The sequence below is a fragment of the Cricetulus griseus genome, chromosome 9 (assembly GCF_003668045.3).
Source record: "Cricetulus griseus strain 17A/GY chromosome 9, alternate assembly CriGri-PICRH-1.0, whole genome shotgun sequence".
NCBI lineage: Eukaryota > Metazoa > Chordata > Mammalia > Rodentia > Cricetidae > Cricetulus > Cricetulus griseus.
In genome coordinates, this window is record NC_048602.1 from 7,244,503 (window position 1) to 7,258,907 (window position 14,405).

The 14,405-nt window shown below is 53.7% G+C and overlaps 1 protein-coding gene across 2 annotated transcripts in view; it reads left to right on the plus strand.

Moving 5' to 3' along the window:
• Positions 1–1,460: 1,460 nt before the first annotated feature.
• The window catches only part of Pak4 (p21 (RAC1) activated kinase 4), a 39,292-nt gene continuing 26,347 nt past the window's right edge, over positions 1,461–14,405 (plus strand). Inside the window, exon 1 of one of the 2 annotated variants that reach the window (XM_027430509.2) lies at positions 1,461–1,600. The gene's annotated coding sequence lies outside the window, so the exon portion shown is untranslated. The remainder of the gene's footprint in view (positions 1,601–14,405) is intronic. The other variant, XM_027430511.2, reaches the window with a different exon arrangement.

Sequence of the window (14,405 nt, forward strand, 5' to 3'; positions counted from 1 at the left end):
GCCTATACTCCCTTTCTTTTAATCTTTCTCCAGCCAGGACTTTGCCTGCCGGGTACCAGGCTCCTTACACCCTTATTGAAGCAGCCCTTCAGCAAATATGTACTGAGTACTTACATGCCGATAAAATCAAGACAGAGCCGTGAGCAAAGATGAGTTCAAGGTCAGCCTGGGTTACCGAGTGAGTCCCTGTCTCATGAAACCAAACAAAAACCATCAAACAAAGCCAAAGTCAGCCAAGGAAAATAAGCAGAAGTGGACAAAGGGTTTAGGTAGTGGGCAAAGGTGAAGGTGAGGAAAACCTGAAGAAGCACTGAGCAGGGACAGGAGGGTGCCTTGAAGAAGAGAACCTTCCAGACAGAGGGAAAAGACAGTAATAGAACCAAGAGAAAGCCAGGCCTGTTCTGGGCAAGCCTGTAATCTCAGATTCCCAAGTGGCTCAGTGGTAAAGCATTTGCCTAGAATTCCCTAGGGCTGGGGATTTACCTAGTACGGCTTGCCTCTCACGTACAAAGGCCTAGGTTCAACGCCTAGTGCCCAAATTAAAAAAACCCTGAGAAACCTCAAGATGAGAAAGCATCTACATTTCTCAGTAAGACCATACTGAGACCAAGGGTGTATTTATGGGTTTCTTTTTTTCCCAGTGCTTTCAATATTGACTAATTTAAAAATTTTAAATTACATTTGTTTATTTAATTAATTTATGTGTATGGCTCACTTGTAGAGGTGAGAGGGGAACTAGTGGGACTCATTTCTCTCCTTCCACAGTATGGGTCCAAGAGCTCGAACTCAAGTCGTTGGTTTTGGCAGCAAGCACCTTTTACCCGGCGAGCCACCTCACACACCTGTGACTAATTTAAAAAAAAAACAAAAATCAACCAACCAACCAAACAAAAACCTCAAACTTATTTAAATGATTTAAGATCAAGTAGCGTCAGATTTTCAGGTTCTGCCTGCATTTCTTTCAAAACTTGTTATCTGCTTTCCTGCGGTCATAAACCAAGTAGCATCCTTTTAGCCTGCTGTTAAAATAGGAATTAGATCAACAGGGTCGTGGTACCCAGCTTAATTCATAACGAGTCGCATGCTAGGACAGGCAGAAAAAGCGTCTAAGGACTGTTTCTGGCCACTATGTCACTCTAGTCCACTGTCCTGACCCGCTCGGAGCCGGTAGGCGTCCGTGCGACCCGAAAGAAAGCCGCCGCTTCTCCTTTAAGAACCAGAGTGGGCGGGGACTAAGCGGCCCCGCACCTTTTCCAAACTTTCCAATCTCGGCTCCGCGTTCACTCGCGGAGGTCTCCGATTGGACAACCCGCGCCAATCAGCGGCTGCAGGGAACCCCCTGCCCCCACGCCTAGCCACGCCCCCGGGTCGGCCCCGCCCCCCGCCACCGGCCAGCTCCGTTGCCATGGGGACTGGTGGGCGGCGAGGAGCAGCGGAGGCCCCGGATGTTCGTTGGGCTTTCAACATGGCGGCGGCGGTAGCCGCGGCGGCGCGGCGGCGGCGGTAGCGGCGGCGGCGGCGGTGGCGGCGGCGCGAGACAGCTGAAGGCGGTGCGCGAGCGCAGAGTTCCGGGCCCGGGTAGCTAGGCCGCGCCAAGCCGGTAGGTTACGGGGCAGGAGGCTGTTGCGGGCGGGCGGGCGGGCGGGGGGTCCGGGCACGCGCTGAGGGAGAGCGGCGGCTGGGGGGGGGGGAGGGGGCGGGGCCGGAGGGGTCAAAGTTCACTCCGGGAGGCCCGGGGTCGCGCGGAGATCGGGGGGGGGTGGGGGTGGGGGGTGGGCTGTGGCGAGCCGAGGCCGGGCGAGCGGAGGGGCGTGGCCGAGTTTGAAATCCGTGCGGAGTTTGCCCCGGCGGCTTCGCGGGGGCCGCCCGGGAGTGGCTCGCAGCGGCTCTCCTCAGACGGGGCGCGCCAAGTCCTGAGGGAAGGAGGAGGAGGAGGAGGAGGAGGAGAAGGTGTGCCCGCGGGCGAGCGGGCGGGCGGGGGTCAGAGGTCGCAGGCGGGAGAAGCGAGGCCGGGCGAGAGAACGAGAAGCCTCCACCCGGCATGAGCTTTAGGTTTGGGGGTGTCCCGGGCAAAAAGATCAGAGACCTGACGGGCGTTGATGCTTCGGTAGGGTCAAAAAAAAAGCTTTAAAACAAAAAGAGCCCCAATCGGGGCGCCTCCCGGAGCCTTCCAAAGTGCATCCTGGGGGTGGCACTAGAAAGGGACCCCCCACCCCTCCTGCAAATAGCGAAGGCCACGCACGGGTAACTGATGACAGGCTGCTGGGTAACGCACTCGTTCGCTGGGGCCCCGAAGCTGTTATTCAGACTCTTAAGTGATTTGCCCCCCGGGTCAGCTAATGAGTAAGGTGAGCAGCTGGGATTCCAGCTCCGAAGCAGTGCTCGTGTGGCCTGCTGCCTTTCAAACACTCTTGGTGCTGGTTAATGTTTAACGAGAGAGACAGAGAGAGAGAGAGAGAGAGAGAGAGAGAGAGAGAGAGAGAGAGAGAGAGAGAGAGAGAGAGAGAGAGAGAGAGAGAGAGAGAGAGAGAGGAGAGGTGTGTGTGCCTGCTCTTGTTTCTTCCCTTATCTTGTGAGATGGGCGAGTTGAGTATTAAAGAACACCCCTATATTCCAGACAGAAAAACTAACGCCAAGAACGCTCTGCTGAGAGGCTGAAGCTGACCAGAGCTCCTAACCCCTACCTGTCCACTTCCTAGGAGGAGGTCTGTTCCTGGAAGCAGACAGCCAAGCCACTCCCTGGGTGGGAACCGAGAGAGTGTCTGTTTAGCCTCCTTGGAAGGGTGTGACCTGGGAGGGGAGGTCCCACTGGGCTTATGGGAGTGGCGTGTTGGTGGGTGGCCCAGAGTCCAGGGAGCTTCTTCTGGTTGGGTGGGTGTGACCTTAGGAGTTCCCGCTTTAACACCCACCCCTTGCTCTCCTTGTGGTCTTCAGGGGCTCCCACCCTTAACGGCTGCAGTTGCCGTGGCTCCCAAACTCTTCAGTTTGAGGCTTTGAGGCCCTATCCTAGCCAGCCATCTTTCCACTTGGGCCACTCACAGTTGGCCGGCCTTGGGCAGCTCTTGCCTTGGCTTTCTTTCTCCAGCTGTGAGAAAGCCCATTGGGCCCTTTCCTGGTTCCTGAGGGCATGTGCCCTCCTGCTGGTTCAGCGTGCTTCTGGAGTACCAGCTGGCTGCTGAGTACTGGGGTGGGGTGGCACTGTGCTGGATTCTGGGACAGCCCTACCCATAGGGCCTGCCCAGGCTCTCCTGAGGGAGCAGGCTGGGACCAGACCTCAGCCAGGGACACTGAGCATTACCTCTGTAAATGAAGCTAAGACAGGGAGAGTGCCCATACTCTTGGTTTGTGCTGAGGTTCCTGTCCCTGGAAAGTCCCCCGAGGAAGTTGTGAAGGATGAGTAAGAGGGACAGGAAGGGACACAAGGTCAGAAAGAGCAATTTGTACATAAGCCCTCCTGGCTGGTAGAGACCAGGGCACAGCCCCAGAAGTTCAGCCTGAGAAGGCCCACTTAGAAGTACCCGGTTTCCTCCCTGCAGAGTGGGCCTAATGAGTGCTGGCTGTGGAGGGCAGACCTGACACTGGGCATACAGTAGGCACTGGGTAGCCTGGCATACTGTAGAAGCACTGGTCTTACCAATAACTCCAGACTTAACCCCCAGCCGGCCAACCTCCAGCTGCTACTGACAGCGTCGGAGAGCTGGCAAGCTGCCGGCACCAGGTCTGTGAGGCCACCTAGTCTCCCAGCCTTGAAGTGCCAGCTTGGCACAGATAAGGAGAGATGGGGGCCGTGGGAAGGAGTTACTAAAGGTTCAGGCTCCTGCCTTCTCTCTTACCAGTTTGATCTTTTTGTTTGTTTGGGTTTTTTGTTTGTTTTTCTTTTTTTTCTTTTTTTTTTTTTTTTTTTTTTTGAGATAGGGTTTCTCTGTGTATCCCTGGCTGTCCTGGAACTCACTCTGTAGACCAGGCTGGTCTCGAACTCACAGAGATCCGCCTGCCTCTGCCTCCTGAGTGCTGGGATTAAAGGCGTGCGCCACCATTGCCTGGCCAGTTTGGGGTCTTAAGCGAGTGTTTTTATGCTGACTAGTTTTGGTCCGTATGCTCTATGATAGGCTGTCGAGAAAAGCAAAGCTTTCAGTGGGACGGGATCAGCAAAGCCACCCTTCCTTCTGAGAAGGCATCGGCTAATAGGTGATAGCTCTTTCCCTAGCCACATCAGACCACCTGATCAGCCTGCTCCACAGATCCCCACCTGGCCTCCCTAGGTAGGACTGAGGTGGCCTTGGCGTGTCCATTGCTGTTTCACAGTGCACAGACACAGTGTCACCTGAGCATGCCAAACAGTGTCCCGCACTGTAAAGGCCTGGATTGGCCACTTGTTTTCCATGCTCGTGAGTATTTCTTTCTCATGATCGTTCACACAGGAGTTGTCCTTTCACATTTGGTAGCCATGTGGTCAGTTCCTTGTTGGAGCTGTCACTGGGCTGTGATGACTGTTCGAGAATGTTTCCTTGTGGGCCATGGCCACAGTGTGTCTGGCATTACACCGTGTGGTGGAGATCACACTTGGCCGTGTGGGAAATTGCTCTCCTAGAGGGTTGTGCTGCGTGATGGGCCTCAGGCTGGGCGTGACAGGCCTCCCATTACTCCAGGCAATGGAGACCACCTGAGGAGACAGCCTGTGTGACTTCTGTACCTGATAGTCTCATGTTCAGGATAGAGGGCAGGCTTCGGGAGCCTTGGCCTTACTCTCTAGGGCATGTATGACATTGGCCACAGCTTTGACCGCTCTTCCCTTAGGGTTACCTCCCAGGGTAGACATTTGTAAAAAGGCCTGGACTTGAGAGAGGGGTTAACCTAACTAGTTACACTCTGCCTGTGTGCTTATTGGTCCCCGGGCTAACTAACAGAGCCTGGCAGATATGTCTCTGGATGGTGACACCCAGATCAGAGGGGTCTGAGTGGGAGGTTCAGACAGTAGGGAGAGGGCTTTCTGGAGAAAGACATGTGGTTGAGAAGGAATACACCAGGCCCTGAACAGAGAGTAGAACAATGGAGCAGGCGGTGGGTGCTGAAGGTGCGGGGTCTCGGTGAGCTTGGGATAATGGAGCTGAGCAGATGGTGGTGTTGGGACTGGGAGTGCATGGCAAGTGCTGCCGAGCTGGGGCAGGTGAGGAGCAAGGCTTCCAGCTGCATCGCAGGAAGGGCTTGGGCAGCATCGCTTTCCCTTTATAACGCTTGCTTGCTTTCACTGGCTGGGGATGTGGCTCCGTTGGTAGAGTGCTCGCCTAGCATGGTGAGCCTCTGGGTTCCATCCCACTGTCACATAAATCCAGACTTGATGGTGAATGACTATAACCTCAGGAAGTGGGTCAGAGGGGCCAGAAGCATGAGATATGCCCAAAAGCCATGATAGCCTAGGCTGCTATCAAAGGGATGGATTGTGGGAGAGGCAGCAGGAGTGTCGTGATGGGAGGGAGGGTCCTGTGAGAATCCTGCCCCCATACTAACTCACATGATCTTTGTACATGAGAAAACAGACCCAGGAGACACATCTAAGGTACCCAGCAGGCAGGGCTCCAGAATCACTGGTTATCCTGACAGCCCTCCAGTGTCTTGAGAGTAGCTTTGACTAGACAGTGTCCATTTCTATCCCTATGGGCTTCACCCGGTTCCTTTCAGATGAGTTCCCTGGGGACCCATTGGACATGAATGCTGGATGTTAAGTTCATGTCCCCTCCGGCTCCTCCACGACCCTGCCCTTCCTTGAGCACTACTATGCACCCTTTCTTGGCCCGTGGCTTATGAGCTAGACTTCCTGGCCAGACGCCGGTCAGGGGTGTCCCCAGCAGCTGTTTCTTACATCTCCCTATCAGACTGGTGGCCACAGATGCTCTGAGTAGGAAGCTGTCCCTTTCCAAGTCACGGCCAGGGAAATGGACTGCCCCCCTCACTCATCCGGGGCCAAAGCTTATTGTCTGCTGGACGCCTTGGCCCACAGGAAGGTTTGTGGGTGCTAAGGAAGGTCAGAAGGGGAACTCCCCCAGATCCCAGGGGAGCACACAGTGATAGATATAACAGAAGCCACAGCTCATTGCAGCCTGTCTCCTGGGGCTGCTGGTGTCCCGCTCTTTCCCACCAATCCAAGGGGCAATGGGGACTTCCCTGACTGATATTCAGTGCTGGCCTATATCTTGGCCAGTCCCCCTTGCTGGGGGATCTTGGTAAAATGGGGTGTTTTCAGATCCCTGCCTGCCAAGTCCAAGGCAGATTTGAGGGACTTCTGCAAAGTGCTCCCCAGGTCAGAGCCTGATGAGTCCTCCAGAATGTCTAACTTGATGGCTTTTCCAGATGTGTCGTCTCCTGGCGGGTGCCCTGTTCCTGGCCTTACCTGAAGCACAGCTGCGCTGCTCACCCCCTCCCTCCCGCCCCAATTCCTCCTCTACCACCCCCAGCACGTGTGCCAGGGCTCTGCACAAGGACCCTGAAGCCATCTGCCAGTGACCTCATTTCTCTTCCTGCATTCTCATTTTACGAAGGAAGGCACATTGTTCTGCACGTGCATGCACTACCTAGTGGCTAGTCACCGCTGGAAACCACGTACAGTCTGGAGACACAGTGGCTAGGATGCTGGTCACTTTCCCAGCACAATGCGTTGTTTCCGGTTCAATAGTTCTCTCTCCCACCACTCTTGTTCTTGCAAGCTCTCCCTTCCTATTGCTCTCACTCAAATGGAGCAGACACCATGTTTGTGTCTTTGCTCCTCCCGAGGCAGCCTCCTGAGTGGAACGCTGGGCTTTTGTGTACTATAACCTGGTTGCATTTTGCACTTGGCCTCCAAAGCTCTGGGTCATGACAGAGCACATCCTTGAGTGTCCCGTGGCTCTCATGCTCCCTGCCCCTTCTGTGCTGCAGACGGGCTTGAATCACTAAACATGACTGTACTAGTATGGGCGCCTAGAACTGAGTGTGAGGGTCAGAGCTGTGCACCTGGAGCTCTGCAAGCATGCTTCCTCTGCCAGATAGGTGCTGCCTGGTCACTGTGCAGCCACCCCCAGGATCCCAAGACCCCACACCCCTGCTGCTTCCAGCAGAATGCTATCAGGCACTTTGACTGTGGACCCCTGGGTTGGTGACCGAGGTCCTCACCTTTCTGAGACCTTTGAGTGTGTTTGTTGAAAGGCCCCTTAGCATCCTTTTCTGGGTGCCGCTTATACCTGATCACCCGTTTTCATAATAGAGGCTTGGGGCACAGTTCCATGGCAAGCTGGTAATAGATCTGGGACTTGCCTCCCAGCCCCCTGCTCTCGAGGCAGCTTTGTCCTTTGCTCACTGAAGTGTGACCCAAGACAAGGCATGGCTCCTGTCTGCCTTGGAGACTTCCAGGATCTATGAAATGGGAATGATGAGGAAGCCTCCTGGCTGGGCGTGGTGGCATGTGCCTGTGATCCCATCATTCAGGAGGGAACCAGGAGGACTGAGTTCAGGGCCAGCCTGGGCTTTATTAGACTTTATCGTCAAAGAAATTATGGTAATGCTAATTCCTCAAAGGGTTTTTTTGGGGGGGACAAAAGTGCATATCCACAGGCAGAATGCAGCGGCAAAGGCTGTTGGCTGCTGGACTTAATACTCAGCATTTCTCTCTTTTTGTTTAATCAGGTTTTTGTGTTTTCTGTGTTTGTTTGAGAAAAGGTCTTACACTGTAGCCCAGGTTGTCCTAGAACTCACTGTGTAGCTCAGGCTGACCTTGAACTAGTGGTTTTCTTGTCCTGTCATTGCTAGTGCTGGGATTACAGGTGTGAGCCACCGGGCACCGTTCTAAGTATGACCTGAACTTAATGGTCCTTGAACTTACTTGCCCTTGTCATCAACTCTGGGGTCACACATCTCCATTTGTAGGGCAGGAAATTAAGAGCCTAGAAGACTGGCCAGGCGCGACAGCTGGCCTCAGTAAGCAGGGCTGGGGTTTGGACCCAGGAGGACTGCTAACTGACTAGCACTTTGACCACTCCCAATGTGGTGTTTTCATTCCAGCCTGCAGGGGAGCTGCGAAGGGACCTAGACAGGTGGGGCCTCTCACAGAGGATGTCCCTCCCCCTCCCTGCCCCAGGAACTCTGATAAAGCCCCATTGTGCAGTTCTCCAGATTCCTGGTTCAGTTTCACCACTCCCACAGGATAGAGTGGCCAGCCTTCCTGGCCAGCGGAGATGCCAAGGCCTTCCCTCTTGTCTATCCCACAGTTAGCAGTCAGATTGGCCAGAAGAAGAAATAGGACACTGAAGATTTCTCTACACACTCACCCCCAGCTGGGGACTCCTCAAGACAGCTTTGTTCCTCTCTTGAGGGACCCCTCCCTCCCTGCTGTCCACAGGTCTCCACAGCCTGCCTTTCTTTCCTCACAGGTGTGTGTGTGTGTGGGTGTGTGTGTGTCTCTGTCTGTCAGTCTGTCTGTCGTGTGTGTGTGTGTGTGTGTGTGTGTGTGTGTGTGTGTGTGTGTGTGTGTGTGTGTGCGTGCACGCGCGCCCCCATTCCCAGGGTCTCTCATGTCCCTGGCCATGCATGCCTTTTCCCACAGGCCACTCCCAGGAGCAGAGGGCAGGATGTCCGCACTATCAGGAGACAAGTTGATAGTAGTGAGAGTTTGCCTTGCTCCATGTTGCCCAGTCCACATCCTGGGGCCCTCGATAGCACTTGGTACTGTCAGACTTTCTGCTTGACCTTGGACCAGTTTTATTTATTTATTAGTTTGTGTGTTTTGAGACAGGTGTGTCAGTGTAGCCCAGACTGGCCTCAAACTCATGGGAATTCTCCTGTCTCAGCCTCCAAAAAGCTGCGACAGCTTGTCTTCACCTGTGTTTCTGTACATTCCAACTCTTATGCCCTCTAGGAATAAGAGATAAGACCTGTACCAGGGGCCCTAGGCAGAGGCCGCTGCTAGGCTCAGTCTATCTTAGGGACGCAAATCTTGTCCAAAGAATGACACTGTGACAAGTAACTGGAAGCAGGCTGTGCCTTTCACCTGCCTTTCCTGGGGTCAGGTCTGAGCAGTGGTCTCCCGTGACTTGCATACTTTGGTCTGGTCCTCACTGCTTCCTCCCTCTTCTCTCCGAACTGTTAGTATTGTCTCCTTTCCCAGTATAACCTACCTCCTGACACATTTCTTCCCTGTTCAAACTGCCCTCAACTTCCTCCCAGGCCAAGTTGGAGCTTCTTTAGTCCCTCCTTCCCATAGCCCCCTTAGTCTGTCTCAGCACGAGCAGGAGCCCTGTTGAGGACCCTCCCTGTGGCTCAGGTCTCCTTGCATGACCCTTGGACACCAAGCCCTCACCTCAGACCACTTCTCTTTACTCTTCTCTGCCAAAGGGTTCCTGGAACATTCCAGGCTAAGTCCTACCTCTGAGCCTTTGTTCCAACTGCCCTGAGAACCCTGGCCATCTCATCATCTCTGCTGACTTCTATCCCCTTTGGGAGACTAATTCCAAAGTCTGCAATGGCTCCCCGGCCTCCCATGCAGTTCTCTGTAGTAGCAGTGTAGTTGCTAAGATCAGGTTGTGAGCTGGTCCCTGTTGGTTTATGGTGCACCCCTGCCATAGCCAGCGTCACACTGGTAGGCTGGCCTAGAAGAGCAGTGCTGACACCTTGTCCCTCACTCTGATCTTTTTGGTTTGTATACAGTGGTTGTAAACGCTATGTGCTGGGGGACCCCGGTAGGTGGCATTGTGGGCATGCTGCCTAGAGAACCCTCCGGCCCTAGCCTATCTCCTGTGGATGTCCCTTGGGGAGTCTCTGGGAGCCTTTGAGGAACTGAAGACTTGGGGGTCAGGTCCCAAGTAAGGCCGCATTTAAATCATGGTAGTTACTCTGGACTTTTTGTGCCTCAGTGTGTGCGCCTGTGTAGAATGTGGCTCCTTAAATTTCCCTGTGTTTCCAGATGCTGTGAGGCTCCGCCCCACAACAGCTTCTCCCTCTGCCTGCCACAAAAATACAAATGGCACTGTTTTTTTTAAAGATTTTATTTATTATGTATATAACATTCTGCTTCCATGTATATCTGCACACCAGAAGAGGGCACCAGATCTCATAACGGATGCCTGTGAGCCACCATGTGGTTGCTGGGAATTGAACTCAGGACCTCTGGAAGAGCAGCCAGTGCTCTTCACCTCTGAGCCATCTCTCCAGCCCCCACAAATGGCACTGTTTATCTTTCTCCCTGCAAGTGCATGCTGGCCTGTTGTGACCTCCAGAGGCTGTCACAGACTGAGTTGCTGCTCATTTGGAGTCTCTCTCTTGGCCTCAACTACCTGGGGCAAAGGCCTGATACAACCTCTGGCCTGGAAAGTTCATGTAAAGATACACACCCTCTTTAAGCCTTTAATAGGGAAACTAGTCGAAGGTGTGTGCCAGTGGCCCTGAGCCCTGTGCTCAGGAATCCCAGGGTGCCACTCCCATCTGACCCATTTTGCAGATGAGACTATAAGCCTGGCACCTGTGGGGAATCTTTGGTGCAGACACAGCCTGGTGCCAAGATGATCCCTGTGTCCCCTCCTTTGTGACTGGCATCTCTCTGGCAGTCATCAGGCAGGGTAGCTTCTCTATGGCCTTCAAAACTCAAAGGCCAAGTCAAGTCACCTGCTGGCTCTGCCCTCAGGTATCTTATGTTCCCTTTTGCTTTTCAGTTCTCATTTCTGAGTTAGCGTGCATGGTGCATGTGTGTGAGTGTGTGCACAGGTGTGCCACAGTGTGCTTGCGGGGGCCAGAGGACATCCTTGTGACATTGGCTTTCTTCTTCTATCTTCTTCTCCCTCCCACCCCTCCTCCTGCCCCCCTCCCCCCCCAGCCCACCCCCCTATCCACTCTTCCCAATGGGTAAGGACTCCCATGAGAAGTCAAAGTCTAGCACATTAAGTTGGGGCAGGACCAAGTCCCTCCCCCCTGCATTAAGGCTGAGCATGGCATCCCACCATAGGGAATGGGCTCCACAAGCTGTCTCATGCACCAGGGATAGATCCTGGTCCTGCTGTCAGGGCCTCCTCACATAGACTAAGCTTCACAACTGTCTCCCACATACCGAGGGTCAGTCCCATGGCGTCTCTACAGCTGTCGGTCTAGAGTTCATGAGTTTCCACGAGCTTGGTTCAACTGTCTCCTTCAGATTTCTTCATGGTCTTGGCCTCCCTTGCTCATGTATTCCCTCCTTCCTCTCTTCTGACTGGATTCCTGGAACTCCGCTTGGTGCTTGGTTGTGGATCTCTGCACCTGGCTCTATCAGTTACTGGATGAAGGCTCTGTGATGACAGTTGGGGTACTCACCAGTCTGATTACAGGGGAAGGCCAGTTCAGGCATCCTCTCCACTGTTGCTAGAACTTCTTCATCTTTATGTGTGTTCTGAGGATTGGACTCAGGTTGGTACCCATTGAGCCATCCCGACTTCCTCCCCCGCCCCAATCCATGAATGTGGTCTGTCTGTCTTATTTATGTCTTCTCTCATGGCCATCAGAACAGTGTTAGACTTTCCCAGCAGGGGTCTTGCCTGCCTCCTGTGGGTTTATTTCAGCTACTTTTCAAATGGAGCAGAGGTCTCTACCCTTCACTACCATTAGACATCTGGCTCCCAGATCTGACTTTGCAGGGCAAAGGCCTCCCCCATTCCCTGCTTTTTCTGTGGCACCATCCTGGGCCCTGCAGAAGACGGGTAGGGTGCCCAGAGAGGCTGTAATTTTCCTGAACAATTTCAGGGGCTAATTAAAGGTTTTCCTTGACTAATCAGCTTACTGTTTAATTATCAGGGAACAGACTGAGGAGTGTGGAAGACTCTGCTGGGTCTCCCCAGAGTGTGGCGGGAGGGAACCAGGGGCCCTTGGCAGGCTTAGTAGGATTTGGGGATACCCCGGATCTTGTGTCAGCAGGGGTTGCCATCCCTGTGTCTCCTCTTCCAGCTAGTATCTGCTTCGTGTTCTCACTTGTCTCATTCTGGGGGTCCTGGCTTAGAGGTCAGGGTGACTGGGAAGCCTTTATGGGTGCTGGCTCGGGATCAGCCCTGTAGTCCCTGGCTGGGCCCTGTAGATGAGGGGCCCTGAGGGGACAAGGGCTTCTGGAGTGGAACTCTTAAGGAGAGGGCTGGGAACGGGAGGAGGTGTAGCAGAGTCACTGAACAATGGCCTAGGCTTTCTCAGGAGAGGCTGCTGGCTGGACCCCATGGGCCCTGAAAGTGTCTGGAGGGGGAGGGACCCAGAGATAGCTGCACCAGGCATGATTTCATTCCTTGCATTCCTCAGCAGGCCCCAGACTTCTGGTGGCCTTAGGTGGGGGAGGGTAGGCCTGGAGAAAGGCCTCTGGATAGTGGCCCATGAGCCACTGTCTGCCTGCCCTCCCTCTAATCAGGCCTGGCTGAGTTCTTGGCTAGTTCCCATTTCATCAGCAGAAAGACTCGCCAGGTTTAGGGGATGCCAAAGGCCTAGGCCCATGCCATTGGACATAGCATCCCTCACTGTAGAGTGTTTCCAGTGCCCCTGGTGGCCTGTGGGGGAGGGTGGATGGCACCCTTGTATTAGCCCTCAGGACATGTTGGGACATTCCTGTACTTTCTAAGTATCTGACCAAGTCACTGCACACTCTGGGAAGGCAGCTCTGTTATTTGGGTTCACAGATGGGCAGTGGAGGGCCACGATGGGTTTCTGTGCCTGGTGGCGTGGCAGCCACCTCTCCCTGGGCTATCCAGAGGAGTGGGCAGTACTCTGCACACACACTCACACACACATTTCTGCGGCCCACCCGCTCTCTATCTTGCTCGTGTCTGCTTTCCCTATCCCTGGCACAATTTCTCCAGGGAGGCTGGAGGGGCTGTGGCTTCTCTAGGCCCAGGACATTCTCCCCATGGGAAGGATGCTGACCTCACTGGGCCTGCCACCCACCAGACCTCACTCCTAGGACAGAGTTGCAGTGTCCCCTGCAGCCTCCAGCCGCTCTGTGGGCCTGTGTGTCTGGTCACCACTGCCAGTTGCAGTGCTGGCTGCTAGGACTTGGATAGTCTGCTGACACTACTTTAGTGCCAGCAAGGACTTATATTAAAGATGTGAATATCACATCCAAGAGCTTATTGTTATTTTACTCCCCACGAGCTGTGGCTGTACCACCTCTGCCTCCTTCAGCCCCTCTAGGATGAAGTCCTCTCTTTCTTGGGGTAAGGCCTGAGCTCAGATGTCCCAATTGCCACATCTGGGACTGGGGGGTGATAACTGGCTCCCTACCAGGGCGGCTGGGTATTGAGTGAGTCAGCACGTGTGCCGCCTGGAACTACTGGTACTGTGTCATTAGAGTCCTGATCACTGTTGTTACCATTATGGTTGGGCGAGGGCGGTGCTCCCACAGATTCACTATAATTTGGGCATCTCCCTTCAGAGACATATGGGACACTTTTGTGTTAGAGAACTGCTTCCTACCCACCCCAGGTGCCTGTCGCTAACTGCAGCAGCTGCCATCTGTAGCCCCATCCCAGGTGATCCTTTTAAAACAAACGCTAAGCAGTATATACTCTAGTCAGAAAATTCTCAGATCTGTCTGTTGACAAGAATTCTGTAATAACCTCACACTTAGAAGTTACCTTGAGATCCATTTTTCATTCTGTCCCATTTGGTCCAGACTAGGCTAGGTCCAAGGCCTCTTGAGCAGCCTTCCATCCATGCAGTTGCTCTGTGTGTGTGTGTGTGGGGGGGGTGTCTGTGTACACTCACACAGGTGCACAGTTTTGAAGCTGTTGCTGTAGGTGAACATCTGGGTTTAGTGACTTAATGACTTAATGTTTGCATGACTGTCAAGTTAACTTTGAGAATAAAAATTACAAAAAGAAAAGAAAGCCATGATGATACATAAGAAGCCCTCGAGGGCCAGGCCAGGCCAGGGTGGATAGGGAGATTGTCCTAAACAGACAAAACATTGTTGAGTGATAGGACAAAAGAATGATGGAGGCGCAGTGAGTGGACCAGACCTGCCACAGACATCTGTTGTGTGACTTGGGGTTGGTGCCTTATCTCTCCGAGCCTCTTGGTCCTCCTTTGTAAAATGGAGCCTAAGCGTCCCCTCATCCATGCTTGTACAGTTGCATGGTGCCCACACATAACACCTTGTAGCTGTCCTGTATCTCCAGCATGGGGCACAGATGAGCCACCAGGGGCTGCTGCTGCCTTCAGGACAGTTATTTAATAAACTGTCTAAATAGTAACATCTTCTATCCTGTGGAACTAGCTACTAGCTTAAACCAGGATGTCCCCATGCCACAGGAGTAGAACCCAGGAGTCAGTGCCTCAGTGTATGGAGAGGCCTGGGTCTGAGGGTTCCAGGGCTGTCTGTCCCCTGCTGCAACAGGATGCTGAAGGCCTACTGTGTTTATGGCAGGAGCAGGAGATGGACA